The 25,748-nt window shown below is 45.7% G+C and overlaps 1 long non-coding RNA gene across 1 annotated transcript in view; it reads left to right on the top strand.

The window, feature by feature from the left end:
• Positions 1 to 17,450, top strand: part of LOC135107713 (uncharacterized) — a 28,329-nt gene extending 10,879 nt beyond the window's left edge. Inside the window, exons 2-3 of the long non-coding RNA XR_010271914.1 lie at positions 12,901 to 12,950; positions 13,068 to 17,450. This is a non-coding gene — a long non-coding RNA (uncharacterized LOC135107713). The remainder of the gene's footprint in view (positions 1 to 12,900; positions 12,951 to 13,067) is intronic.
• The last annotated feature ends 8,298 nt before the right edge of the window (positions 17,451 to 25,748 follow it).

The following is a 25,748-nucleotide window of genomic DNA, read 5'->3' as shown; positions in this document are numbered from 1 at the left end:
GTGTGAGTAAGTTGGATCTGGCTAGTGGGAATAAGTGACAGTTACGAGAATGACACAGAACTTCGTGATGGGAATAATTCTCCCTCATCACACTGATGGTGGGAACAACATTCGTCATCACGCACCCCTCCTCCTCCTCCTCCTCCTCCTCCTCCTCCTCCTCCTCCTCCTCCTCCTCCTCCTCCTGTCTCTGCTTGTTTTGCATGCTCTGCTGTTGTTGTTGTTATGTTTTGTTGTTTTCCTTTTGTTTTGTTATTGTTGGTTGCTGCTACTATTATTATTACTGTTGTTGTTGTTGTTGTTGTTGTTGTTGTTGTTGTTGTTGTTGGTATTATTCTTCAGCCAAAGGATATGCGTGCAGTAAATGTAGTTATAATGTTACGAGAGAGAGAGAGAGAGAGAGAGAGAGAGAGAGAGAGAGAGAGAGAGAGAGAGAGATACAGACATGAAGGTGGAGAGATATTTAATTTTAACAAGACAGCCAAGTTTCTCTCTCACTCGCGATCCTTCCTTCCCTCCCTCTTTCCATCCCTGCCTCCCTCCTGTCCATCCCTCCCTCCTTTCCATCCCTTCGCTCCTCAACACTTCCCTTCCTTCTGCTTCTTTCACGTCACTCTGTATTTCTTTCCTTTGTCAATTTCAGTCTGTTTCCTTTGTGTTTCCTCTTTTTCTGACCTGTCTAACTATTATCATTACCTCCTCCTCCTCCTCCTTTTTTTGTATTCCTCCTGCTCCTCCTCCTCCTCCTGGCCGGGGTGTCACGTGATGCCCCTAAGGGAGAATCCTTTCGGTGTTTTACAAAGTTCTGCTCAACTTCCCAGGAGCGCCTCCATGCCCACTAATTGGCACCTTAAGAGGGTTCATGCTGCTGAGAGAGAGAGAGAGAGAGAGAGAGAGAGAGAGAGAGAGAGAGAGAGAGAGAGAGAGAGAGAGAGAGAGAGAGAGAGAGAGAGAGAGAGATATCTGTCACGTCTTGTATTAAACTACATGCATACTTGCTAGATCCTGCTTTGGTATGATGAGTAGGTGATGATGGACGGGAGGGCGGGGTGGGCGAGGTGGGGTTGGGGGTGGGGGTGGGGCGGGGCTAGACACAACAGAGCCTTCAGCAGCTTCTCTCCTCTCCTTTCCTCTTCTCACCCCCACCAAGCCCCCCCCACCACCGCTCCATTACTCATCCCAGCACAGCCTCACCAAATGTCTGTGGTGTTGGCTTGCATTGTTATATTTAGTTTAATTTATATGTTACTTGTGGTTTTGCAGCAATATGTGATCGATCATTGGTTATTAATAAATCTACTTGTGTATTTAACCATTTACTGCTGTTACCCAGTCACCGCCCAAAGTCTACCACACACACACACACACAGTCAAAGTCTCTTCTTACAATAGTTTAAGGGAATCTTTACCTACACCTCCAGAAAAAGGAGAAGAGAGCAAGAAACCTCTGCATTATATATTTTCTTTTATCAATATGTACACCTGTCTCTCCTTTTAACAAGCGTTCTCACAATAGATAACCCAGGTGGCTCTTTACTAACTCGCGTAAAAGGAAATGTAACAGAACAGAAAGTCAGTCAAATCTTTCCCGTTATGTACATAGGAGACTTCTAACAGAGCAGCTTAGGAAAGAATAAAACCATTAGTTATTATGATGGCATTGTACATAAACTCTAAAAGATAAGACTGTTAGTATACGTACCTGTGCAATTACCTTGTTACGTGGTAATTATATGCGTGTGAATTGTAATTGAGAAGTTCATAGGGCATTACACACACACACACACACACACACACACACACACACACACACACACACACACACACACACACACGTAAGTACCTTCACTTCCTGGTCATGGTTGTCAAAATGTAGCTCTGCACACGGCCACACCTCGCGCCTGTGATAGCTTACTGCATTCACAGCCCGTTTTCTTCCTGAGCGTGTTAGTATTCCCATTTTTTATCTCTTGCCTTCATGCGCCGTTCATCTTCCTTTGGTTCCAAATTTATCGGTGTCTTGTTTGCATAGCCTTTGTGAGACTATGCAGAGAGAGAGAGAGAGAGAGAGAGAGAGAGAGAGAGAGAGAGAGAGAGAGAGAGAGAGAGAGAGAGAGAGAGAGAGAGAGAGAGAGAATTTTTCTTTCCCTCACCCTTGTTTTAGTACTTTCCTGTCTGCCACCTTTCGTTTTCCATAGAATTCATTGTTTTCCTGTCTCGTGTTTGCTTGTTTGTTTGTTTGTTTGTTTGTTTATCCCTTTCCTTTTTAATTTTCACGGTGGCGGTAATGATAAGGAGTTTGATCCGCTTGTTTGTTTGCTATCTCATTCTTGTAGTATGTTGATATTGTCGTTTATTTCTCTATCTTTTTTTCTCTCTTTCTCTTTTCTCTTTTCTTTTTTTCTGTTCCATCCACATTCCACCACCACCACCATCACCACCTACATAACCTCCTTCCACTCCATCTGAACCCTCCACACCACCTCGCCTTCCCTTCCATTCCATTTCCACCCGCCATCACCATCACCACCACCGCCACCACCACTACCACTGCCTCTACTTTCCTTTTACTTCCCCCCTCCCTTCTCTTCGTTTTCCCTTTTTCCTTCCCCCTTTGGTTCTTTCATCACCATCACTTCCCTCCCCTCCATTTCCGTCTCTTCTGTCAGCCATCTTCACCCACACACACACACGCACACACACGACATTCACCCACCCCAGCCACACGCCTATCCACACCACTACCACCACCACCACTACTCTCACAGTCGTATATCTCCAGGTGTAATCAACAACACATTAACGTCATACTTGAAAACCTGGGGATAGGAAGGGAGAGGAAGGAAAAGATACGTACTGTACTAAAGAAATTCTTCACCCAACACCACCACCACCACCACCACCAAGAAGTCATCACCCACCACCACTTTTTCTTTTTTCCCAACCTGCTATACACTCAAAGCTTCTCTCTCTCTCTCTCTCTCTCTCTCTCTCTCTGCGCCACTCAGCCTCACCAACACACACCGTCACGTGAAATACCGCTCCTGAGACAGTTTTAAAATTTACTCTGGACAAGGCCGTAAATCTAACAAGTTATCACATATTTTATACCCTCCAACTCCTCCTCCTCTTCTTCCTCCTCCTCCACTACCTATCCTCCTCCTCCTCCTCCTCCAAGTTGTCCCGTCCCGTCCGCTTTCAAGTTTAGCTATATTTTGTGTGAGAGAGATCGTGGGGGTGGGGGAAGAGGAGGAGGAGGAGGAGGAGGACGTAAGGGGGGAGGGAGGAAAGTTGAGGCAGAGTAAGTGACGTAATCCTTTCTTAGGTGATTCTTCAATATTTTCCTTCCGGTTCCCTTAAGTCTCCCGCCGCTGCTGCAGGAGTTTTTGGTGTTGGGTCTTTGCTCTCTCTCTCTCTCTCTCTCTCTCTCTCTCTCTCTCTCTCTCTCTCTCTCTCTCTCTCTCTCTCTCTCTCTCTCTCTCTCTCTCTCTCTCTCGTGTGTGTATGTTTGTGTTTGTGTGTGTTTGTGTTTGGTTTTACTTTTCTCTCTCTCTCTCTCTCTCTCTCTCTCTCTCTCTCTCTCTCTCTCTCTCTCTCTCTCTCTCTCTCTCTCTCTCTCTCTCTCTCTCTCTCTCTCTCTCTCTCTCTCTCTCTCTCTCTCCTCGCTGTACTCTCTCCAGGCCGCCGCCATCGCCGTATTGATTAACCCTGTAATGGTGTCGAAGGCTGGGTCGTGGAGTCTGTTAGTCGCTCCCTCCTCTACACCAGCCCCTGCCACGCCACACCAGCCCTTGCCACGCCACACCAGTCTCCATCCCCCAAAAAAGACAACCCCAGGATAGATATTAGCACTACACAGCCATTTATCCTCGTGTCTCTCAATATCTCCCTTCTGACTCCCGCAAAAGCCGCCCAAATGTAGGTTCTGTAGGTCTCTGTAGGTCAGCGTAGCCATCCGTAGTGTTTGTGTCTTGTCCCACTTCACTATAGCCTCCTTACTTGGCAACACAGCTTCAGTGTAGATAGATTTTATTATATAGTTGGAGAACCGTTTGAAGTATTAGATCTTATTGTTCCTTGTTGCTCTCTGTACCTCTGGAAACGGTTCAAATGTAGATCAATTTCGCTTTTTTCGTACTTAGCCACTTCAGTACTAGTCCCTTGCAATACACTACTGGTCTTTATCCCCCCACAAAACAGCCTCAGTGTAGAAAACTCAAGTGTTGGTCTTCTTTCACGCTACACCAGCCCTCGAAGATTATCCCCACCAGTATAGATACACCTTAATAGTAACTCAAATACTCTCACGCCACACTATTTTCTTTACTACTCAAAAATATCCGTAAAAGAATCAATCCCTAGTGTAGATAAGTGTAGATAAGCATACCAGTACACTCTCTCCACTTACTAGCCCCACAGCACAGCACACTGAATACACTTAAGCCCCTTTCCACGCAGCCCCAGTGTATCCAAGCCGTACCTGCCTTCTCGCCGCCCTTCAGGCCTACTCAGTTAACTCTTAGTCCCTGCACAACCTAACAGCCCGTGTCTAATTCCTCTTTGGCCCTCATTTAGTCATGCTCCCCTGCCCGACTCCCTGCCATGTTCCCTTTAACGTCCCGTCTCGTCATGCCCTCTGCTCCTCATACCTATCATCCCCTACCTTGTCATGTGTTCTTTCCCCTTCCCCTCCTCCCGACTCCTCAGTGTGTCTTATCTATTAATCCTGCTTTTCCTTCCTCGTGTGTGTGTGTGTGTGTGTGTGTGTGTGTGTGTGTGTGTGTGTGTGTATTTGTCGACTTTCTGCTCGTTTTTCTGTATTTTTTGTATTTTTCTCTCTGTTTTGTTATTTTTATGTTTCTTTCTGTTACTGCCGTGCTTTAGAGAGAGAGAGAGAGAGAGAGAGAGAGAGAGAGAGAGAGAGAGAGAGAGAGAGAGAGTTAAAATCAGCTCCTTCATCACGATCTCACACACACACACACACACACACACACACACACACACACACACACACACACACACACACACACACACACACACACACACACACACACACACACGAATGGACCCTAAGTTCCCGTCCTTCTCGGCCTTGTGGTGGTGGTTCCTCACAATCCAGGTGGGTCTGTAGGGAGGAGGAGGAGGGGGGGGCAGGTGATCGGGAGGAAGAGGAGGGAGGGAGGCAGGTGAGCAAGAGGCGCCTTTTTTTTTTTTTTTTTTACCAGTTTGTCTTTGTCTTGGCGCGGGTATGAGGGAAGGAATGCAGGTGAATCCCGTCAGTGCGTCCCGCGGTTGCCTCTCCCGTCCTTGTGTACTGAGAGAGAGACAGAGAGAGAGAGACAGAGAGAGAGGGAGGGAGGGAGAGGAAATATAAGCCCCTACTGTCCATTCCCCTCCCTCCACCACTTCTCCTCCAGCAGCCAACCAGCCATTCGACCTTCCAGAGTCTGCGGGCTTACTCGTCCATGACCGCCAAGGACGGTGTGGGCTCCTCCTCCTCCTCCTCCTCCTCTTCCTCCTCGTCTTGCAGCTGTGCCCTTACCGCTTTTTGTACTGTACTCAGGAATTTTTTCTCTTCTGTGTATCTCGACTCTGCTTTTTCCTCCTCCTCCTCCTCCTCCTCGTCGATCGGATTCCTGCCTCGTGTGTACAGTAACTGCGCTATCTCCCTTCTTTATCCTGTCGTGTTCTCCCGCCCTCATCATCTCCACTCGCGCCCTTTCATCCACCCGCCTGCCACTCGGCGACATTCAGCTTCCCTGCCGCGCATTCCACCACACTTAGCGAGGGAGGGGTGTTGGGAGGGTGTTGATTTGGGGGCAGGGGGAGGAGTCTAGGCGTCATCCTGTAGTTAACAAGGATGATAAGGAAGGATGTTTAATATCAAAGATGCAACCCGTCATAGATAATGGAGTGCGTGGTTGGGTGAGTCTTCCATCCTCTTCCTAGTCCTCCTCCTCCTCCTCCTCCTCCTCCTCCTCCTCCTCCTCCTCCTCCTCCTCCTCCTCCTCCTCCTCCTCCTCCTCCTCCTCCTCCTCCTCCTCCTCCTCCTCCTCCTTCTCTTCCTTTTTACCAGCAACCACTACCCAACCAGACATTACTATAGTCCTCCTCCTCCTCCTCCTCCTCCTCCTCCTCCTCCTCCTCCTCCTCCTCCCTATCAAGCACCAGTCAGCTAATCATCAGCCAGCTGCCTCGACAAAACCCTGCCCTCCCTTCCCTCTCAGTCAGTCAGTCTGCTGTTCATTCAGTCCATGAGTCACCCATCTCATCAGTCAGTCTCTCTCTCTCTCTCTGTCATTCAGTCGCCAGCTTCCCCAGTTCTAAGTCTTTCATTCAGTCTAATACAGTTTAATATTTTCTTTCACCATTCCGCCAGTCAGTAAGTCATTGTACTAGTCTCCCTCCAGTCATTCAAACAGTCTTATTTTAGTCCAATGTATCAGAATAAACCTACCTCTCCATCTCCCTCTCCCTCTCCCTCTCTCCCTCCCTCCCTCCCTCCACCGCCGGCACCAACAGACTTAATGCCTTGAACTCAACCTTGCAACACCTCCCTCCCTCCTTCCCTCCCTCCCCTCCCTTCCTTGTCTCCCTCCCGCCTCTCCGCCCTCTCCGTCCTTCCCTCTCCCAATAACGAAGGTCCCGTTCCACACTCACAGTCTCTCTCTCTCTCTCTCTCTCTCTCTCTCTCTCTCTCTCTCTCTCTCTCTCTCTCTCTCTCTCTCTCTCTCTCTCTCTCTCTCTCCCCCCCAGCGCATCACCCCCATCGTGCACCCTAACCCTTCTCTTCTGTATCACCCCACCTAACCACTCTTAACCTACCCACATCACCCCAGCCTTACCCCAACTCCCTGCCACTTCTTCCCTTCTATCACCCTTCCTTTCCCATGCACAAGGGACCGTATACCACCCTTCCCCACTCCGTCACGTGACCCAGGGCTATTGAAAGGGGTGAGGCTGGGGTGAAGGCGCGCTAGTATACGGGGTGGCGTTGTAAGGGCGTGGCAGGGATGGGGCGTGCGTGGGGAGCAGGATGGGCGTGGTCGCAGTGTTGGTGGTGTCCGTTATGGGGTATAATGAACAAGAGAGAGAGAGAGAGAGAGAGAGAGAGAGAGAGAGAGAGAGAGAGAGAGAGAGAGAGAGAGAGAGAGAGAGAGAGGTTTGAATGAAGGGTAAAGAAGGAAAATCAACAATGAAGAGACAGAAGAAGAGGAGAAGGAATAAAAGGAGGAAGAGGAGAACGGTGGAAGAAGGAAAAGGACTAAGGAAAAATTGGATTGGTTCAGACGAGCTGGTAGGGAGACGCGGATGTGAAGGAAGGAAGGGAGGAAGGGAGGGAGGGAAGAAGGAAGGAAGGAAGGAAGGAAGGAAGGAGGAAAGCAAGCAACAAACAGGCAGCGGATCAAAGCCTCACAAGAAGGAAAGTTGAGGCGCGCAGTCCGGCCCGAGGCATTGGGAAGGAGGCCGCACCGAGGGAGGGACATGTGGGGATGGGGGTGGTAGGGAGGAGGGGGAGAGGTGCGGGCTGAGGGGAAAAATACTTTCTTTCCCGCAGTGCAAACTTGGCTCTGAGTACATAAAGAAAAATTTAAGGTAGGAGTTGTTGCAGTCTCTCTCTCTCTCTCTCTCTCTCTCTCTCTCTCTCTCTCTCTCTCTCTCTCTCTCTCTCTCTCTCTCTCAGTCAAGTAATCATTCGGTCAGTGTGGAATGTGCGCGCTGTGGTTCGTTTTCATCGATTACTTTTGTGAATTCTTCCTTGTCTTGCTCCAGGAATTCCCCCCTACCCCCTTCAATGTCTCTCCCTCCCTCCCATGCCTAAAGCAAGATACTAGAAAAAAATAAGAATTTATATATCCCTCTGAGCATGTGGTGTTGTGTGATGGCCGAGGGGTGTGGGTGAGTAGGGGGAGAGGGGAGAGGGGAGAGGAGAAGGTTTCATGGTGACTCAGTGGTGGTGGCTGGGCTGTAAGGGTTGCTGCAGAGAGGGACTGGCCAAGAGGACCTGGAAACCCAAATATTTCTGTGCCTTACTTTACGTGTATATATTTTTACTCCATATATATATTTGGGTTGAATTTTGGTATGAATATTTGACATAGTATCTGGTGTTTGTGTGTGTGTGTGTGTGTGTGTGTGTATGCTGACGTCTTCATGTTTTTTTTACTCGCTTAAAAGTGCACACAATCACTAAGAGGGCAGACGCACACACGCACATACGTTACACACTTACAGACTCACCTGTCCTGTGTGTGTGTGTTCCCTTAATTTGCACATTCGCACGCACACACCCAGACTGTGCGCGTGAGGGCGGCGGCGGGCTGGGTAGGGAGGGGGGAGGTGTGTGTGTGTGTGTGGGTGGGTGTGTGGGTGGGTGTGTGATCGCTGTATTGTGTTGGGTAGGTGAGGACTTAATACACACACACACACACACACACACACACACACACACACAGACACACACACACACACAGACCACGGATTGTGTGCCATGAATGCGTCATTAGTTTAATACATCTTGATATGTGACGTCCTTTGTGTTACTCGGTGAGACAGCACGTGTCACCGCCTGCCTCTGTATGTGTGTGCATGTATGTATTTACGTATGCGTGTGTGTAGGTGAGTAGGACGGAGAAACACTTACATATAGCCACACGCAGACATGTAAGCCGAAGTCGAGACGCTGGCTGGGGAAACGAACAGGTGTAGGCGTGAAGGATTTTTCCCTCAGGTGGAATAACTTGGGCTTAGGATTTCAGGGGTGACCAAGCCGCTGATTCCCGCCGCCCGCCAGCCCAGGGACAGGAGGGGCGGGGTGCGAGGGGCGGGAGGACAGGGTAGGGAACGTGATCCGCGCAATTAATGGAGGAGTAAAATGTGTGTGTGTGTGTGTGTGTGTGTGTGTGTGTGTGTGTGTGTGTGTGTGTGTGTGTGTTTGTTTGTCGGCGTGATCTTTAAGGGAGGATATGGCCCATTCCTTGGTCTTCACTTCAGGATGTCCTTTCCACACCCCAAATCTCTCTCTCTCTCTCTCTCTCTCTCTCTCTCTCTCTCTCTCTCTCTCTCTCTCTCTCTCTCTCTCATGCACATTTTTCACAGCAATAAAAAGCAACAAAGGATCATAGGAAGAGATGAATTGCTTATTTGAGAAAGGATATGAGCAGTAACAACAATATCACTATTACTACTACTACTACTACTACCACTACTACTACTACTATCAATAATAATCATAACAGTAATAGTGATAATACGTAGGAAGAATATTTTGTCTTGCGAGAAACAAATACCAGAAGTTGCGTAGTGCATTATTGTGTGTGGCGAAGTGAAGAAAATTGTTCGGCTCGAGTGATGGAAGCAAGCAGACGACAATTGTGACACGAGGCGAGAGAAGAGAACAACAGCGGCAGCAGCAGCAGCAGGAGGACGACGAGAAGTATTAAGGGAACAATAACAAGAGTAATGACACCAATAAAACAACAACAATCACTACTACTACTATAATTTCACCTCGCAAACATCGTAACCACGGACACGATAACTCCTGAAAAATTCACTAAAGAAAAAAAAAATCTAGAATAGCCAGTATTGGAATGGCGCGACCACCACCACCACCACCACCACCACTGCTACTATTACTACTACTATTACTATTTACAAGTATGACTGGACGGGGGAAAGAAAGCAAGCCAGGAAATAACAGTAATCACACACACACACACACACACACACACAGAGAGAGAGAGAGAGAGAGAGAGAGAGAGAGAGAGAGAGAGAGAGAGAGAGAGAGAGAGAGAGAGAGAGAGAGAGAGAGAGACTGACTATACGGCGTGAAGGAAATGGATGACGTGTAGAAGAACGTTATTGTGACTGAAATGTAGCTTTAGCAGTGAACCTTGGTGGGTGAAAATGAAAACCCACTTCTGGAGACGTTAACGATAAACATGATGAAGTTTAGAGATGTAGATGAAGGAGGATAGATAAACAATAGTAGTAGTAGTGGTGGTGGTGGTGGTAGGAGGAGGAGAAGGAGGAGAGCAGATGTGAGATGAACTAGAGTAGAGGGCAAAGAGAAAAAGAGGGAGAGTGAGAAGACCGGCTGGCTGATGAGTATCGTGGGAGGCAGGGTGAGGCTGGGTGGTGAGGAGGGGAGGGTACTGGCTAGCCATTACCTCCCCCGCTCCCTATCGCCTTTCCACCCTCGTCTTTGCCCACATTACCCCCATAAACCCTCACCACCCCAACCCCTCACGCGGAATCATGTAGACACTGTGTACGAGGAAACTGTAGGTAACTTAGATGGAGAGGAGGATTGAGCTGGGTGGCTGGAGGGAGTCGTGAGGCGGGCAGGGAGGCGGAACAGTGGTACTCTTGTTAGTGATATATGATGAAGGTGTCGTGTCTTATTGGCTACGGAGAGTGATGTCTCCTTGTGTCTGAAGCTTACTTTCTTCACGGTACGGTTTTCTGAGTGGCAAGAGGAAAAATGTAGAGCAGTGGTTGTATAGACAGTACTGTGGAAGTTCTCACTGTCTGCTATATGAGGGAGGAAGGGAGGGGTGGCGGTCGTGGTAGGTAAATGGTGCCAAGAGATACCACTTTTCATCTATATTTATGACGGAAAAAAAAAACTTTGGAACGTACACTTTTAAACATTGTGGTGTCTGCGCGGCTCTCTGTGGGCTAGAGGGTCTTCTTAATGGAAGTTACTGGAGGTGTCAAGAGTGTTCTCATGATTTTAGTAATGAGTCAGATGTTAATGAAAGTTATTGAGAGTTTTCAATTTCTTTTTCTTTTTTCCTTTTTTCATGGTTACGTTCTGTTGAAAGTAATTGGGAGTTTCCAACGATGTTCTTTCATGATCTAAGCGATTTACAAGAATTCTACACCTTTAAATTTCAAGCATGAGAAACCTATAACTAATTATTTTTGTGGCCTTTGAAAGTAATCCTTATGAAAGCCCAAAACATCTCACAACACTGACACATCTAATACAGGACACGCACCAAATGTCTGAGCCAGCCCCCTCTTCCTCATTGAGTCCCCTGGGTGGCCTGATATTTTTTATGGATGGAAGGGAGCGACGGGGACGGGGGTGGGTGGTATGTGTATATTCCCTGTGGAGGAAGAGGAGAGAGAGATGGAGGGGTGGAGGGAAGTGAGACTGAGATGGCGGGGGGAGGTCTCACGTTAGATGTTTGGAGTGTGTGATCTCCCGTCCTCTCCACTCAGTCCATTAGTTGTTGGGCTGTGGTGGTGGTGGTGGTGGTGGTGGTGGTGGTGTCTATAGTAGGGTTAAGCTTTGGTGGGTGTAGATAATGATAATTTATAATCATGCAAGTGTATGTGGCGTGTGTCTGCGTGTAGTGGTAGAATGTTGGTAGCAAGGTTTGCCATCCTGAGGGTAGTTGTAGTAGTCGTCGTAGTAGCAGTAGTAGTAGTAATAATAATAGTAGTAGTGCCTCCTTGAAGTAACTTACAGTACCTTATGATATACGTGTATAGGTAGAGAGGGTACTGGTGGTGGTGGTGGTGGTGATGGTTAACAGCCAGGAGCAGTTTGTGGCCATCCATCTCCTGCTCGTCCTCCTTCCTCCTTCCTGTCCTTCCATCCCTCCTCCCTACCTCGCCCCGCCTTTCTTTCCTCATCCTTTGCATCCATCCTGCCTTACTTCCTCTCTTTTCCTGATTATTTTACATTTATTTTTTATTCGCTCTTCCTCCTCCTCCTCCTCCTCCTCCTCCTCCTCCTCCTCCTCCTCCTCTACTACAGTAATAAGGATCTGTGGAATAGAGTACCTTATTAAACCAGGTAGCTACGTTATACCCCTTTGTTCCTCCTCCTCCTCCTCCTCTTCCTCTTCCTCTTCCTCTTCCTCCTCCTCCTCATCTTCATCTACCTTCTAAGAGCTGTCAATATTGTTCATTCCTCATTACCTCAACAGACTACTACTACTACTACTACTACTACTACTACTACTACTACTACTACTACTACTACTACTACTACTACTACTACTACTATATGACCCTGTTTATCTACGGTATTTGTATTCCCTTTAGTGTTGTCTTAGGCGGCGTGGTGGCCCTGACCTCGCTCGCCCTCCTTTGTGTGGTAGGGAAAGAGGTCATCTGCTTCCCCCCGGGCTTTTCCAGGGTATTAGTGACTCTCTCTCTCTCTCTCTCTCTCTCTCTCTCTCTCTCTCTCTCTCTCTCTCTCTCTCTCTCTCTCTCTCTCTCTCTCTCTCTCTCTCAGAAACTTTACTTTTCGTCTTCTTTCTTGTCTTTTTCGTCTCAGTCTTTCTATTCCCGCCATATCCTGTGTCTCTTCTCTTCTCCCTCCTCCTCCTCCTCCTCTTCCTCCTCCTCCTCCTCCTCCTCCTCCTCCTCCCTTCTCGAGTGACTCTCTCACTTTCCATATTTTCTCTGACGTATATTCTCCTCTTTCAGTCTTGTCTTAACCCCATAATTATGCTATGCTTCTTTACTCTCTCTCTCTCTCTCTCTCTCTCTCTCTCTCTCTCTCTCTCTCTCTCTCTCTCTCTCTCTCTCTCTCTCTCTCTCTCTCTCTCTCTCTCTCTCTCTCTCTCTCTCTCTCTTTCACATGTTTACAGACTGACAAAGTTAGTGACGCTGTTTTAGTCCCTCCCTCTCTCTCCCTCTCTCTCTCTCTCCTCTCTCTCCCTCCCTCCCTACTCCATCATCCCCACTGTCTCCCTTTCCTTCCCTCCCATCCATCCCTCACTCCCATGCCTCCTACTATTAATTAATTATCATACTTTCTAGTGGTAATGACGTGTGTGTGTGTGTGTGTGTGTGTGTGTGTGTGTGTGTGTGTGTGTGTGTGTGTGTGTGGGTGTGCATTTTTCCATCTTGTATTAATATTTTTCTCTTCCACAGGTAAGCAGAGACGCGTCCCCACCTGAAGAAGTCTAGGCCAGGATGTTTAGGTAATGTTAATGATAATGTTTGTAATAATTGGTGTTCAGACCTATCAGTATTATGAAAGTTATAATAGTAGTCATTAGGGTCTTATGATGTGCGATAACCCTTTGGTGAGCATACAGAAGCGTGGCGCGGCGTGCGTAGGCTGCAACGCACACGCCAGGGACACCAGACATCTCCCAGGCCTCCCCCATTGCGTAGTGGAGAATGGAGAGTGACGCGCCTCGCCACCACCACCACCACCACCAGGCCGGAGTCGTGAGTCACTAGGAGGAGGGGGGCTGAGGACGAGATGGGGGGAGGTGGCTGTGGCGTGTGGTCTCAGCCTGTAGTTAAGCCACGAGGAACCAACCGGTCATGTGAGAGAGAGAGAGAGAGAGAGAGAGAGAGAGAGAGAGAGAGAGAGAGAGAGAGAGAGAGAGAGAGAGAGAGAGAGTACTTTTTTCATTTATGTGTAAAGCACCGAGAATGTATTAATTTATTTTTAATGAGGTAATTAAGCTTTATCTGAACAACGGGCTTTGTGAATCTACCAAAGTTTGAAACCAGATAAGAGTAAATTGTTGTTGATTCTTTGTAAGCAGTGTTTGCTTTTAATTATTTTAAGTGGCGAAGTAGTCATTAATCTTGCTACTTATTATCCAACTTTGTGCTGCGGAAAGAAAAATAGAATAAAGAAAAAAGAAAAAAAATCCGTAAACCTTGCGGAATGTTGTTTTTCTTAATGGTAGTGGTGTTTGTTTATTTATTCATTTATTTATTTATTTTATCTATTTACTTATATATTTACCACGTGGAATGGCTAACGTCTGCTGAGGTACATGGTAGTTAGTTAGGTCAGGTCAGGTCAGGTCACAAATACCTTCCCTGACATTCACTCATGGACCTCATCACTATCTCCACCAAAATGACAAACGAACATTGATAAACAGAAAATAAAACAAAACAAAACAGACAAATGTGAAAAGAGTAAGAAGCAAAAGATATGAAACATTAAAACCAGAGAGTTTCTAGCGAGCAGGGATGGCAGCTGTAAAGAGGGAGGTTTTCATAATCCTTGTTCCTCCTTCCCTCCTTCCCTCCTTCCCTCCCACCGCCACTTGCGCTAAGCCTCTGTGTGTGTGTGTGTGTGTGTGTGTGTGTGTGTGTGTGTGTGTGTGTGTGTGTGTGTGTGTGTGTGTGTGTGCTGTACTCTTTATGTAACGCTCTTGTTTCTATAGTCTTCAATGTTATAGTCGAGGCTTTTTTCTACTACTACTACTACTACTACTACTACTACTACTACTACTACTACTACTACTACTACTACTACTACTACTACTACTACTACTACTACTACTACTACTAGCTTCCGGTCTAGTTAAGAACCTCCCCTGCGTATCTGTATGAACAGTAGTAGTAGCTGACATCATATCACTTGCACTATAATCTCAAATGCCCTTGTTTTTCATCCCTCAACCGTAATTCTCCACTTCACCGCCTCCACTTCACCTCTTCCACTCCTCTGCACCACACACGCCCCTTCTCCACGCACCTCCACGCTCCACCTACCACCCACTGCACACGTCAGTCCCGCAGCCCCTCCACCAAGCAGCTCCCTCATCACCAGTCTCTCCCACGTGATCTGCCTCCACCTTCTGTCCACGCTCTAGCAACTCTCTCTCTCTCTCTCTCTCTGTCTCTCTCTCTCTCTCTCTCTCTCTCTCTCTCTCTCTCTCTCTCTCTATCAAAAGTACAAAATTCATCAAAATACATGATTTGAGTGGCATTATTTGTTATTCCTCCCTAAACAGTACTAAAAAAAAAACCTATTTGTACATGATCTGCACACACACACACACACACACACACACACACAGGGCAGTGATCTCTCCAGGTAGGTTGGCACGCTATTGGTTCTTTGCAGCAGAGGACTTTGTAAAGACTGGGACAGCAAAACTGGCTTCTTGGAGGGGGGCAGGAGTGGTGGTACGTATGGGAAGGTAAACCAGCTTCGTCCTGAGGGTTTCAATGAGGTTCTAATGATGAAACAGGGATGACAAGTAGGAGGAGGAGGAGGAAACACTGAAACATTCGAAACATACCTTAACCAAGTAAGTTATAAATAAATATTAATAAATTCAGGAATCCAGGAAGGTTATCTGAAGTTAAATGCTTCTTGGCCAACAGTGGAACTCATTTTGTTGACATTAATTCTACATGTACGTAGTAATAATTATGTACTAGGAGGAGAAAGAAGAAGAAAAAGAAGAAGAAGAAGGAAAGGAGAGGTGGAAGGGATGCATCGAAAACATTTAACTAAACGAACACGGATAAAAACGGAATCAGGTGAATTATACGTAGAAGGAAGAAGAAGGAAGAGAGGAGAGGAGACAGGGGAGATTTAAAAAAAAAAGTAAATGAAGAGGACAAGAAAGAACGGAAGGAAGAGTAAAAGAAAAAAAAAGTGAGAGGAAAAAAAAAACATGGAAACCGGAGGAAGGAATGTGAGACAAGAAAAGAAAAAGTAAAAAAAAAAAGGAGAAAAGAAGCAAAGAAGAGGAAATGAGTTGAGGGAGGGAAACGAATAGATTACACATGAAAAAGGAAATAGGAAAGAAGAGGAAACCGAAGAAGAAGAAGAGTAGGAGGAGGAGGAAAGGTTAAATTTTGCTGAGGAAGGGGTAAGAGGAGGAGAGGAAGAAGAGGAAGAGGAAGAGTAGCTGACACGTAGGCGAAAGCTGACACGAGGGAGGAGCGGTGGGCGTGACTGAGGGCTGCCGGGGGAAATTGGACTACAGGTTATTGCCGTAGGGGGAGCCACAAGGAAGGGAGACTCACGTGGGGGGAAGGAGGGGAGGAGGAGGAGGAGAAGGAGCTGCCACAAAAGGGATGAGGTTAGGTTAGGGGGATTACAATGGCGAACCACCGAAAGAAAAAAATGGGAAGTCATAAGAGGGGGAGTTGCAAAGGGGATGTAAAGGGAGGAGTCGTAAGGTTGCTAAGGGAGGTTGAGGTGACCAGAAATTGAGGGTGTAAGCTCCCCACCAAAAAAAAAAAAAAGAGAGAGGGGAGAGGAAAAAAAATATAACGAGAAAGTGAAGGGGGAAAAATGTATGAAATGTATGTGTATGTATGTAGCCTTAAACGTATCATTATCGTGCCTTAGCAATTTTAACCCTTTTGCTTCTATGATTGTCCTTCCTTAACCTTCCTAGCACTGAAGAAGCCGTTTACATGGAGACACAGGAGAGGAAAGACAGAAGGTAATTTTGTCTCTCTAACCTACAAAAAATATTCACGTGAGCCTAGCACAAAAATAGTCAAAAAAAGTTATAGGCAATAATGAAGAAAATTTGTTAATAGTGGAAGTTATGCGGGTCTTCAAGAGTGTCGCCGTGGTTGCAGTGATGATAAACCAGTATTCCTTATCATCAGTAGAAGGAGACTGTTGTATTCTTAAACGTCTTTGAGCTACGTACTCTTAACTTGCTCTAGTGAAAATTACTGGAGTTTTCAAGGTCATTTCCATGATTCTATTGATAAGTTAACAAATATTCTATAGCAACAAGAGAGGGAACAGCCATGAGAACCGCTCTAATCATCTCTGTGGCCTTTGAAAAATAGTTATGATGAAAGGCTAAAGAGCTTGAGAGTACAAGCCGCGGCCACTAGGGGGTGAGTGGAGGGAGGAGGAGACACAGTAGGGGTGAGGGCGCGTGTATTGGGGACGGAGAGAGAGAGGAGGGGGACAGGCAGCAGGTGGTCGGAAAAGGAAGCAGCCCTCATACACCCGACACTCAGGGTATACAAGAGGGAAGGCTGCCGATGCTACTACTGCTACTACTGTTACTGCTGCTGCTACTACTACTGCTACTGCTACTGCTGCTACTACTACTACTACTACTACTACTACTACTACTACTACTACTACTACTACTACTACTACTACTACTACTACTACTACAACACCTCCATCACTTCCTCCACTACTACTTCCACTACTACTACTACTACTACTACTACTACTACTACTACTACTACTACTACTACTACCTATACACTGTTTTTAACATTGCTCCTTTTACTCAAACACAAACAACCGTATTTCTCATGGGGATCACCACCACCATCACCTCCACCGCCGTCGCCGCCGCCGCCGCCGCTACCGCCACTGCCAGCGACACCACCACCACCATCACCACCACCACTCAGTCCCGTGTTGCCGCTGTTAACAAGCTGACGTAAGCTTTTGAATCACCCCGTAATAAGCGTTTCTAGGGCTTATCCCTCGCGTTGATCTTGTTTACTAAATGGTTACAAGCCTCCCATTCTCTCTCCCTTCCTCCCTCCCTTCGTCCCTCCCTCCGTCCCTCCCTCCCACTCTCTCTTTCCTTCCCACCCTCTCCCTTCCTCTTAACAGTTCCTTTTGTCGTTTTCAAAGTCTACATACCTCCCTCTCACTCTCCCTTCCTTCCTTCCTCCCTTTCCTCCTGCCTTCCCTTTTCACCCCCTCCTCTCCACTCTTCCTTTCTTTCTTTCTTTCTTTCTTTCTTTCTTTCTTTTTCTTTCTCTGCTTTCGTTCTTTTTTCTCCCTTACATTCATATATAACCATCTACTGCAATATTTCTCTCTCTCTCTCTCTCTCTCTCTCTCTCTCTCTCTCTCTCTCTCTCTCTCTCTCTCTCTCTCTCTCTCTCTCTCTCTCTCTCTCTCTCTCATTTACCTTTCCTGCTCTTCCTCAATCCCTTCTCCCTTTTTGTTAATTCGCTTATCCCTCTTTTTTATTTTCGTAATCCATTTCTTTCAAACACCCCCTTCGCTAAATTCTCTCTCTCTCTCTCTCTCTCTCTCTCTCTCTCTCTCTCTCTCTCTCTCTCTCTCTCTCTCTCTCTCTCTCTCTCTCTCTCTCTCTCTCTCTCTCTCTCCGTTCATCAACCCTCTTTTACCGTCCAGAAATAACCTTACTCTCCCCTTCTCCTCCTTCTCTACCTCCCCTTCCTTCCCCTCCATTCCCGTCCACTCCCCTCTCCTCCAGCCTTCCACACTATAACCCTTCCAGCTCCTGACCTTTCCCCTTTCTCTCTCACTCTCTCCCTTCCTTTGTTTTCCCTCTCCTCTCCCTCCCCTCTGTAATCTCTCCCTCCCCACTCGTGCTTCTGTGAGAGGTAATCCTTAAGTTATTTAGGATTTAATTAAGAGTCTGTAGGGAGGTTTTCTTGTATGGGAAAATTGAGAGAGAGAGAGAGAGAGAGAGAGAGAGAGAGAGAGAGAGAGAGAGAGAGAGAGAGAGAGAGAGAGAGAGAGAGAGAGAGAGATTATGATGAAAGAAAATGTTAGAGATACAACAGGTGAATGCACTGGAGAGAGAGAGAGAGAGAGAGAGAGAGAGAGAGAGAGAGAGAGAGAGAGAGAGAGAGAGAGAGCGTAGGATAGTGCGTCTTAGAATAGATTTAAATAGTAATAATGAATAAAACAAAAAGTAGTACTAATAATTGAATAACACACCTACACACACACACACACACACACACACACACACACACACACACACACACACACACACACACACACACACACACACACACACACACACACACACACACACACACACACACACACACACCCTCTTTACCATTTGAGTAGGTTGAGCCGACTTACGTAAATAGGAGGCAGAGGAGGAGGAGGAGGAAGAAGAAGAAGAGTTACTTGCTGGTGAGGGAGAAGGGAGGGAGTGCGGGCGGAGGAGCATATAGGGTGGGGGAGAGGGGCGGCTTTGTGGAGGAGGATGGAGAAGAGTAATGGTGGAGAGGAGCCGCCGGGAAGACTGTTTGGAGATAAGGAAGGGCCTGGGTGGATATTTGGTGGAGGTGGTGGTGGTGGTGGTGGTTTAAAGGGCACCGTGTGAGAAGCGTTGGGGGAAGAGGATGAAGAGAAAGGGATGCGCTGGAAGAAGGAAGAAGCAGAAAGAGGGGGAAAAAAATAAAAGGTTAACTGGAATATAAAGGGATGTGGATGTTGGATCTTTCCAAGGTAAGTAAGAAAGATGTTGAGAAAGTGCTGGTAGGCTGGTGCGTATTTGTGTGTGTAGTAATTAATGTATTGAAATTATTCTGAAGTGGGTGTATGGAGGGACTTGTTCTTGTTGCTGTTGTTTTTCTCGTTTTCTGTCCTTCTTCTTCTTCTTGGGTTAGGAATAGAAGTGTTGGGTGGGAGAAAGATATTTAAGAATAGCATTATGAAAAATGAAATAAGGTTAAAGTAAATAGAGGAGTCTGGGGTGAGATTGGACCGTCTTATGTTATGTTGAGTATTCTTGCGTGAATCGTAGTCATAGCTTTGTGATGTAGTGGAGGAGGAGGAGGAGGAGGAGGAGGAGTAGGAGGAGAAGAAGAAGGAAAGTAGTAGTAGTAGTAGTAGTAGTAGTAGATACATAGGAAGAGAGAGAATGCGTGGAATGAGTGTCCGGCTCTGAGAGATTGAAAATAAAAGAAATAAAGAGAGAGAGAGAGAAAAAAAAATAGACATCCCAGAAAAGAATGAAAGATAAAATATTGTAGAAATATTCTTACAGTGTTATCAGTCTGATTACTCTCTCTCTCTCTCTGTCTCTCTCTCTCTCTCTCTCTCTCTCTCTCTCTCTCTCTCTCTCTCTCTCTCTCTCTCTCCTATGACATGGACTGTTTAAAGGAAGAGGTTTCAAGACGCTTACCCTTTTTTTATTCTATTTTTTATACATATATTTTTTTTTTATTCTATCTGACATCTATCTGTATGGGAACTGGCAATAAGTGGGCCTTTCTTTTGTTCATAATTTTTGTTGCCCTTGGTCAGTGGCTCTTAAAAAAAAACTGGTTCCAAAAATTGCTTTGTATAGTTATTCTTATTATTGTTATTATCATCATCATCATCATCATCATCATCATCATCATCATCATCATCATCATCATCATATACACACACACACACACACACACACACACACACACACACACACACACACACACACACACACACACACACACACACACACACACACACACACACACACACACACACAGTCATTGAAAACCGCTTCTATTTACTTATATAAACACATCAATTTTTACACTTATTGTCTACGTGTATATATATATATTTTAACCCCTCCTTCCCCCTCCCCTACCACCACCACCCCCACCACCACCACCACCACCACCACCACCACTGGAAGGCTTTATTGGCGATGAGGACGGCGGCGAGAAAACCCTCAATTTTCTTCATCTTTTGGGAAGTTTTCTCGAACCTAAAATTCTTGGGGAAAATTTGGCCAAGTCTCCGGAGAAATGTATTTAAGTTGTAATCGATGACCTCTGTGGCTTTAAAGTAAATAGTGTTTTATGGGGGAGGGGAGTTGAGGAGGAGGAGGAGGAGGAGGAGGAGGAGGAGGAGGAGGAAGAGAAGGAAGTGGAATTGGAAGTAGAAGATAAGGAAGTGGAAGACGAACACGGGTATAAAGATGAAGATGAGATGGAATGAGAGGAGAGGAGGAAGCAGAAGAAGTGGAAGAAAAGGAATAAGAAGAAGAAAGAAGGAAGAAGGAGAGGAACAAGTGGAGGAATAAGAACAAGAACAGTAAGAGGGAGTGGAAGAAGTAAAAGAAAAAATAACAACAACAACAACAACAACAACAACAACAACAACAACAGCAACAACAACAACAAGCAGAACAGCAGGGGAAGACGAAGAGATGAAAAAAAAAAGAAAAAAATGAAGGAGAAGAAAAATATGGAAGAAAAAAGAAGAGGAGGAGGAAGAGAAGAGAAGAGAAATAATACGTTAGGAGGAAGAAGAGGAGGAGGAGGGGGAGGAAGATGATGAGGAGGAAGGAAGATGACGAGGAGGAAGTAAATGATGATGGAGGTAATGAATAAAAAATAATACGAGGAAGAGGAAGAAGCAAATTTGGGAGAATCCAGGAAATAGTTGATAATGATGATGAGGAAGAAGGGAAGGAGATAAGAATAAGAATGAGGAGGAGGGGAAAATGCAAAGAGGGGAGGAGAGAACAGATTGAGGGGAGGAAAATCAGGATGGAGATTAGTGGAGGGAAAACGAGGGATGGAGAGAAAAGAGGAGACGGGAAGGAGAAGAAAAAGAAGTGAGGGAGGAAGATGGAGACAGAAAATAATAAAAAGACACAGAGAGAGAGAGAGAGAGAGAGAGAGAGAGAGAGAGAGAGAGAGAGAGAGAGAGAGAGAGAGAGAGAGAGAGAGAGAAAAAAATATAGGAAAAATGACGGAAAGACTGAAAAAAACATTGGAGAACGAAGGAAAGAAAAAAATGAAATAGAAAAGGAACAATGAAGCTTAAAGGATGGAAACAGGAAAAACAAAATGGAGGAAGAGGAAAGTGGAAAGGCAGAATAAGGGGAGAAAGAGAGAGGAAGGGATGAATAAAAGGAAAGGTAGGGGAAAGAGAGGAGAGGGAGAGAGAGAGAGGGAAGATGAGGAAAACTTCGATGTAGAGGAAAGATTCAGAAGAGGAGAGGAGGAGGAAAAAAGAATAATGAGAGGGGGAAAAAGGGGAAGGAAAGAGGAAATGAAGAGATAGAAGATAAGGAAAAGTAGGAAATAGAAAAGATTCAGAAGAGGAGGAAGAAAGAAAGGAAAGAAGGAATAGGAGAGAGAGAGAGAGAGAGAGAGAGAGAGAGAGAGAGAGAGAGAGAGAGAGAGAGAGAGAGAGAGAGAGAGAGAGATATCAGATAAGGACAGAAGGATAGAGGAAAGATAAGAGACAGAGAGAAATTCAGAAGAGAGGAGGAGGAAAGAGGGAACAGTAGAGAGAAGGAGAAAGAAAGAATAAGGACAGGAGAGAGAAAAAGTTATGAAAAGCAGGGGATAGAGAAATTCAGAAGAAAGAAGTAGGAAAGAAGGAATATGAGAGAGAAAAGAGAAATATGGGATAAGGATGGAAGGAAAGAGAAAAAAAGGTTGGAAAAGAAGGAAATAGAGAGATTTAGAAGAGGAGAAAAGTAAGAAAAAAGAGAATATCAGAGAGGGAGAGAAGGAAAGGAAGGGGAAAAATATTATGGTGAGCAGTGTTACCACCTTGTGTCTCATTTTGACCACCACGGAAGGGAGAGGGAGAGGGAGAGGGACATAGACCACTCCCTCTCACTTCCTCTTCCTCTTCCTTTTAAGTAACGTGGGTCAAAATTCGACTTGGGATGGGAGTGAAGTGGTGGTGGTGGTGGTGGCGGTGGTGGTGGTGGTGGTGGTGGTTCTTACATATTTATTTTTCCCTTTATTTATTTATTTATTTATTTATTTATTTATGGGTGTGGAAAAATGTAGTGGTGGTGGTGGTGGTGGTGGTTGCAGGTCTTCTTATTTTGTTTTTCCTTTTTCCCTTTTCATACTTCCTTTTACAAGAACGAAATAGTAGTAATAGTAGTTGTAGTAGTAGTAGTAGTAGTAGTAGTAGTAGTAGTAGCAACAGTAGTAGCAGTAATGGCAGTTTTTACCTTTTTCCGTTATGATTTTCCCTTTCTCACCCTTTTCTTTTATTTTTCCCATCATCCTTTTTCCTATTTTCCATTTTTTTCCTTTTTGCCCTTTCTCACTTTTTTTTTCCTGTTTATAAGTTTCGTAAATCCACGTTTGCATAATTTCGGTCACACTGCTGATCCTCCCTGGGGTGGAATGGACTGGACTGCACTGGAATGGAATGGACTGGACTGGACTGGAATGGGGTGGAGTAGTGTCTCTGTCTCTCCACTCCTTCCGGTTTCTTCCCCCGCCTCCCTCCCATTAATCTGGCTGAGTGGTGAGTCCCCCGCGTGTCACTGCAGGCTGAGGCGCGGGGAGTACTAGGGAGGGGGGATAACGTGTTGTTGTTGTTATTATTATTATTATTATTATTATTATTATTGTTGTTGTTGTTGTTGTTGTTGTTGTTGTTGTTGTTGTTGTTGTTGTTGTTTTTGCATTTTGCCTTGTCCTCTGTTGAAGTTTTCCGTTTCCTCCTTTTTGTTCCTTCTTTGTGTTCTGTTGGTTCTCTTTTCTTTTTCTTCTTTTTCTTTCTTTCTCTTCCTTCCTTCCTTCCTTCCTTCCTTCCTTCCTTCCTTCCTTCTTCTTGTTCTTGTTCTTTTTCCTCTTGTTCTTGTTCTTGTTCTTCCTCCTCGTCCTCCTCCTCCTCCTCCTCCTCCTCCTCCTCCTCCTCCTCCTCCTCCTCCTCCTCCTGTCAGTGTAGTTAGAAGTAGCAGTTACCAAATAGACTTCAAAGGACCAAAAGATCTGCTGCTGTTTGGATATCCTTCGTAATCTTCCTCTTTCTTCCTTTTTTTTCTTTTTTTTTTTACACTGTTCATCCTTCATGTTTTTTTTTCCTTGAATGTTTTTATAGAGACAAAAAAATATATAGATTATCTTATATCCTTGTATTCTTACCAACAGTTTTCTACACACACACACACACTCTCTCTCTCTCTCTCTCTCTCTCTCTCTCTCTCTCTCTCTCTCTCTCTCTCTCTCTCTCTCTCTCTCTCTCTCTCTCTCTCGCTCTTGCCTCTCGTGACACGCCGTTGTTTAGCGAGGCGAGTCAGATGTTGAGGTTCTCCAAGTCATTACTGGAGGTTTTGTTTGAACGGTTCCTTATGAGAGTGCGTCAGGTGCGTGTGTCGTGGTGGTGGTGGTGGTGGTGGTGGTTAAGGTGCTCAGAAAATTGTTCATGTTTTTAGTAAGTTATTCTGGAGTTATGCTATATGATTAAGATATGTTGTTGTTGTTGTGGTGGTGGTGGTAGTGGTTGGTGTGTGTGTGTGTGTGTGTGTGTGTGTGTGTGTGTGTGTGTGTGTGTGTGTGTGTGTGTGTGTGTGTGTGTGTGAGTCACCGGGACGATTGAGAGAAAAAAAAAAGGAAGAAGAAAATGTAGAAAGAGGAGGAGGAGGAGGAAGAGGAACGGAGGAAGAGAGAAATGAATAGAATGAATAGAGAGAACCACAATAATGGAACAATAAGAACAAGAAAAGAAGAAGAGGGAGTAGAATGGAAGCGGAAGTAGGAGGTGGAGGAAGGAAGAGTTAGTAGGAGGAGAAGAAGAAGGAGGAGGAGTAGGAGGAGGAGGAGGAGGAGGAGGAGGAGCAGGTGAGGAAGCAAGGCCGCAGGTGTTCCGTGGCCACGAGTACCGCGGGTGTCTGAGAGAGAGAGAGAGAGAGAGAGAGAGAGAGAGAGAGAGAGAGAGAGAGAGAGAGAGAGAGAGAGAGAGAGAAAAAACTGAACCTTGTGATCTCGCCAGCTGGTCCTGAGAGAGAGAGAGAGAGAGAGAGAGAGAGAGAGAGAGAGAGAGAGAGAGAGAGAGAGAGAGAGAGAGAGAGAGGACATTCATAACCTTGACCATCAACTTAAATTTCGATGTGTATTCAACTCACTCACTCACTCACTCTCTACTCTCTCTCTCTCTCTCTCTCTCTCTCTCTCTCTCTCTCTCTCTCTCTCTCTCTCTCTCATGGGGTAAGAGTGAGAGGGAGAAGAGAAAAGGTCGACACGCTGGCCATTTTTTTCTCCCTATCTCCTTACAGTTATTTTTACGCCTCTCTCTCTCTCTCTCTCTCTCTCTCTCTCTCTCTCTCTCTCTCTCTCTCTCTCTCTCTCTCTCTCTCTCTCTCTCTCTCTCCTGACCACGTACGTAAGACAAACTTTGACCTTGACTCGTGACAGGGTAGGATTATACTCTCTCTCTCTCTCTCTCTCTCTCTCTCTCTCTCTCTCTCTCTCTCTCTCTCTCTCTCTCTCTCTCTCTCTCTCTCTCTCTCTCTCTCTCTGTCATAGGAATCTAGAGAAAATTTCATCCCGTCTTGCATTGCTTTCCAGTTACACATCACATGACCACCCTCTACTCACACCTTCACAACACTGACGGACCGACGCATCCCTCTCCCTCTCTCTCTCTCTCTCTCCTTGCCCTCCCCACCCACAGCTCCGGCCACGGAAGAATGCCAGCGCAGCGCATTCCTCTACACGTCACAACAGGCCGCGTAGATAACAGCACCTCTCATGCTGAACTTTCGTGCCTCTCTCTCTCTCTCTCTCTCTCTCTCTCTCTCTCTCTCTCTCTCTCTCTCTCTCTCTCTTCTTATAGTGCTTTAGTTGTTATTTTGGTTTCTATGGGTGTTTTTTGAGTTTTTTTTTGTCTTGGTTTATTTTTGGGGTTTATGGGAAGTTATTTTTGGGTTTACGTGTTTTTTGGGGGTTTTCATTGGTATTTTTTGGGGGGAAGTTATTTTGGGATTTTATGGGTGTTTGTAATAGTTTAGCCCGTGTTTTTTTTTTTTTTCACCGTCATTGGGAGAGCAATAGTCGTGTGTGATAGTGTGTAGTGAGTAATGATCGCCGTGGCCTTTGATGTAGAGGTAATGAGAGGTCTGCCTAGTGTTTCGAGATAGGTTCTGTATGTGATGGGTTTTTCTGTATGCGGTTGTAGTACGTGCTTCTCTCTTTGTAATAGGAGCTTAGAGGGAATATTGCAGGTGGTATGGTTACTTTGGTATGTGTACTATGGTCGTGTATCGTAGAAGTACTGTAGATGCATTTCGTTATATAGGTACAGGTGTACAAGTTTACATCCTTCTGCTTCAGTATCTTTCATCTCCGTATCTTGTTATCTTTTATTTATTTATTTTTTTATTTTCCCATCTTCTTCCCTTCCGTTGAGCCACATAATCAGCTAGCATTTAACCCTTTCTCTACTATATGCAACAATTCTCGACAGCGAAAGCAGCGATTGAAGTCCTTACACTCGTCTACAAGGAAGGAAAGGATTAGAAGAATAGATTTTTGCAATT

The sequence above is a fragment of the Scylla paramamosain genome, chromosome 15 (assembly GCF_035594125.1).
Source record: "Scylla paramamosain isolate STU-SP2022 chromosome 15, ASM3559412v1, whole genome shotgun sequence".
In the NCBI taxonomy this organism is placed as follows: domain Eukaryota; kingdom Metazoa; phylum Arthropoda; class Malacostraca; order Decapoda; family Portunidae; genus Scylla; species Scylla paramamosain.
Note: the sequence above shows the minus strand (reverse complement) of the source record. Positions and strands in the feature narration are given on the sequence as shown.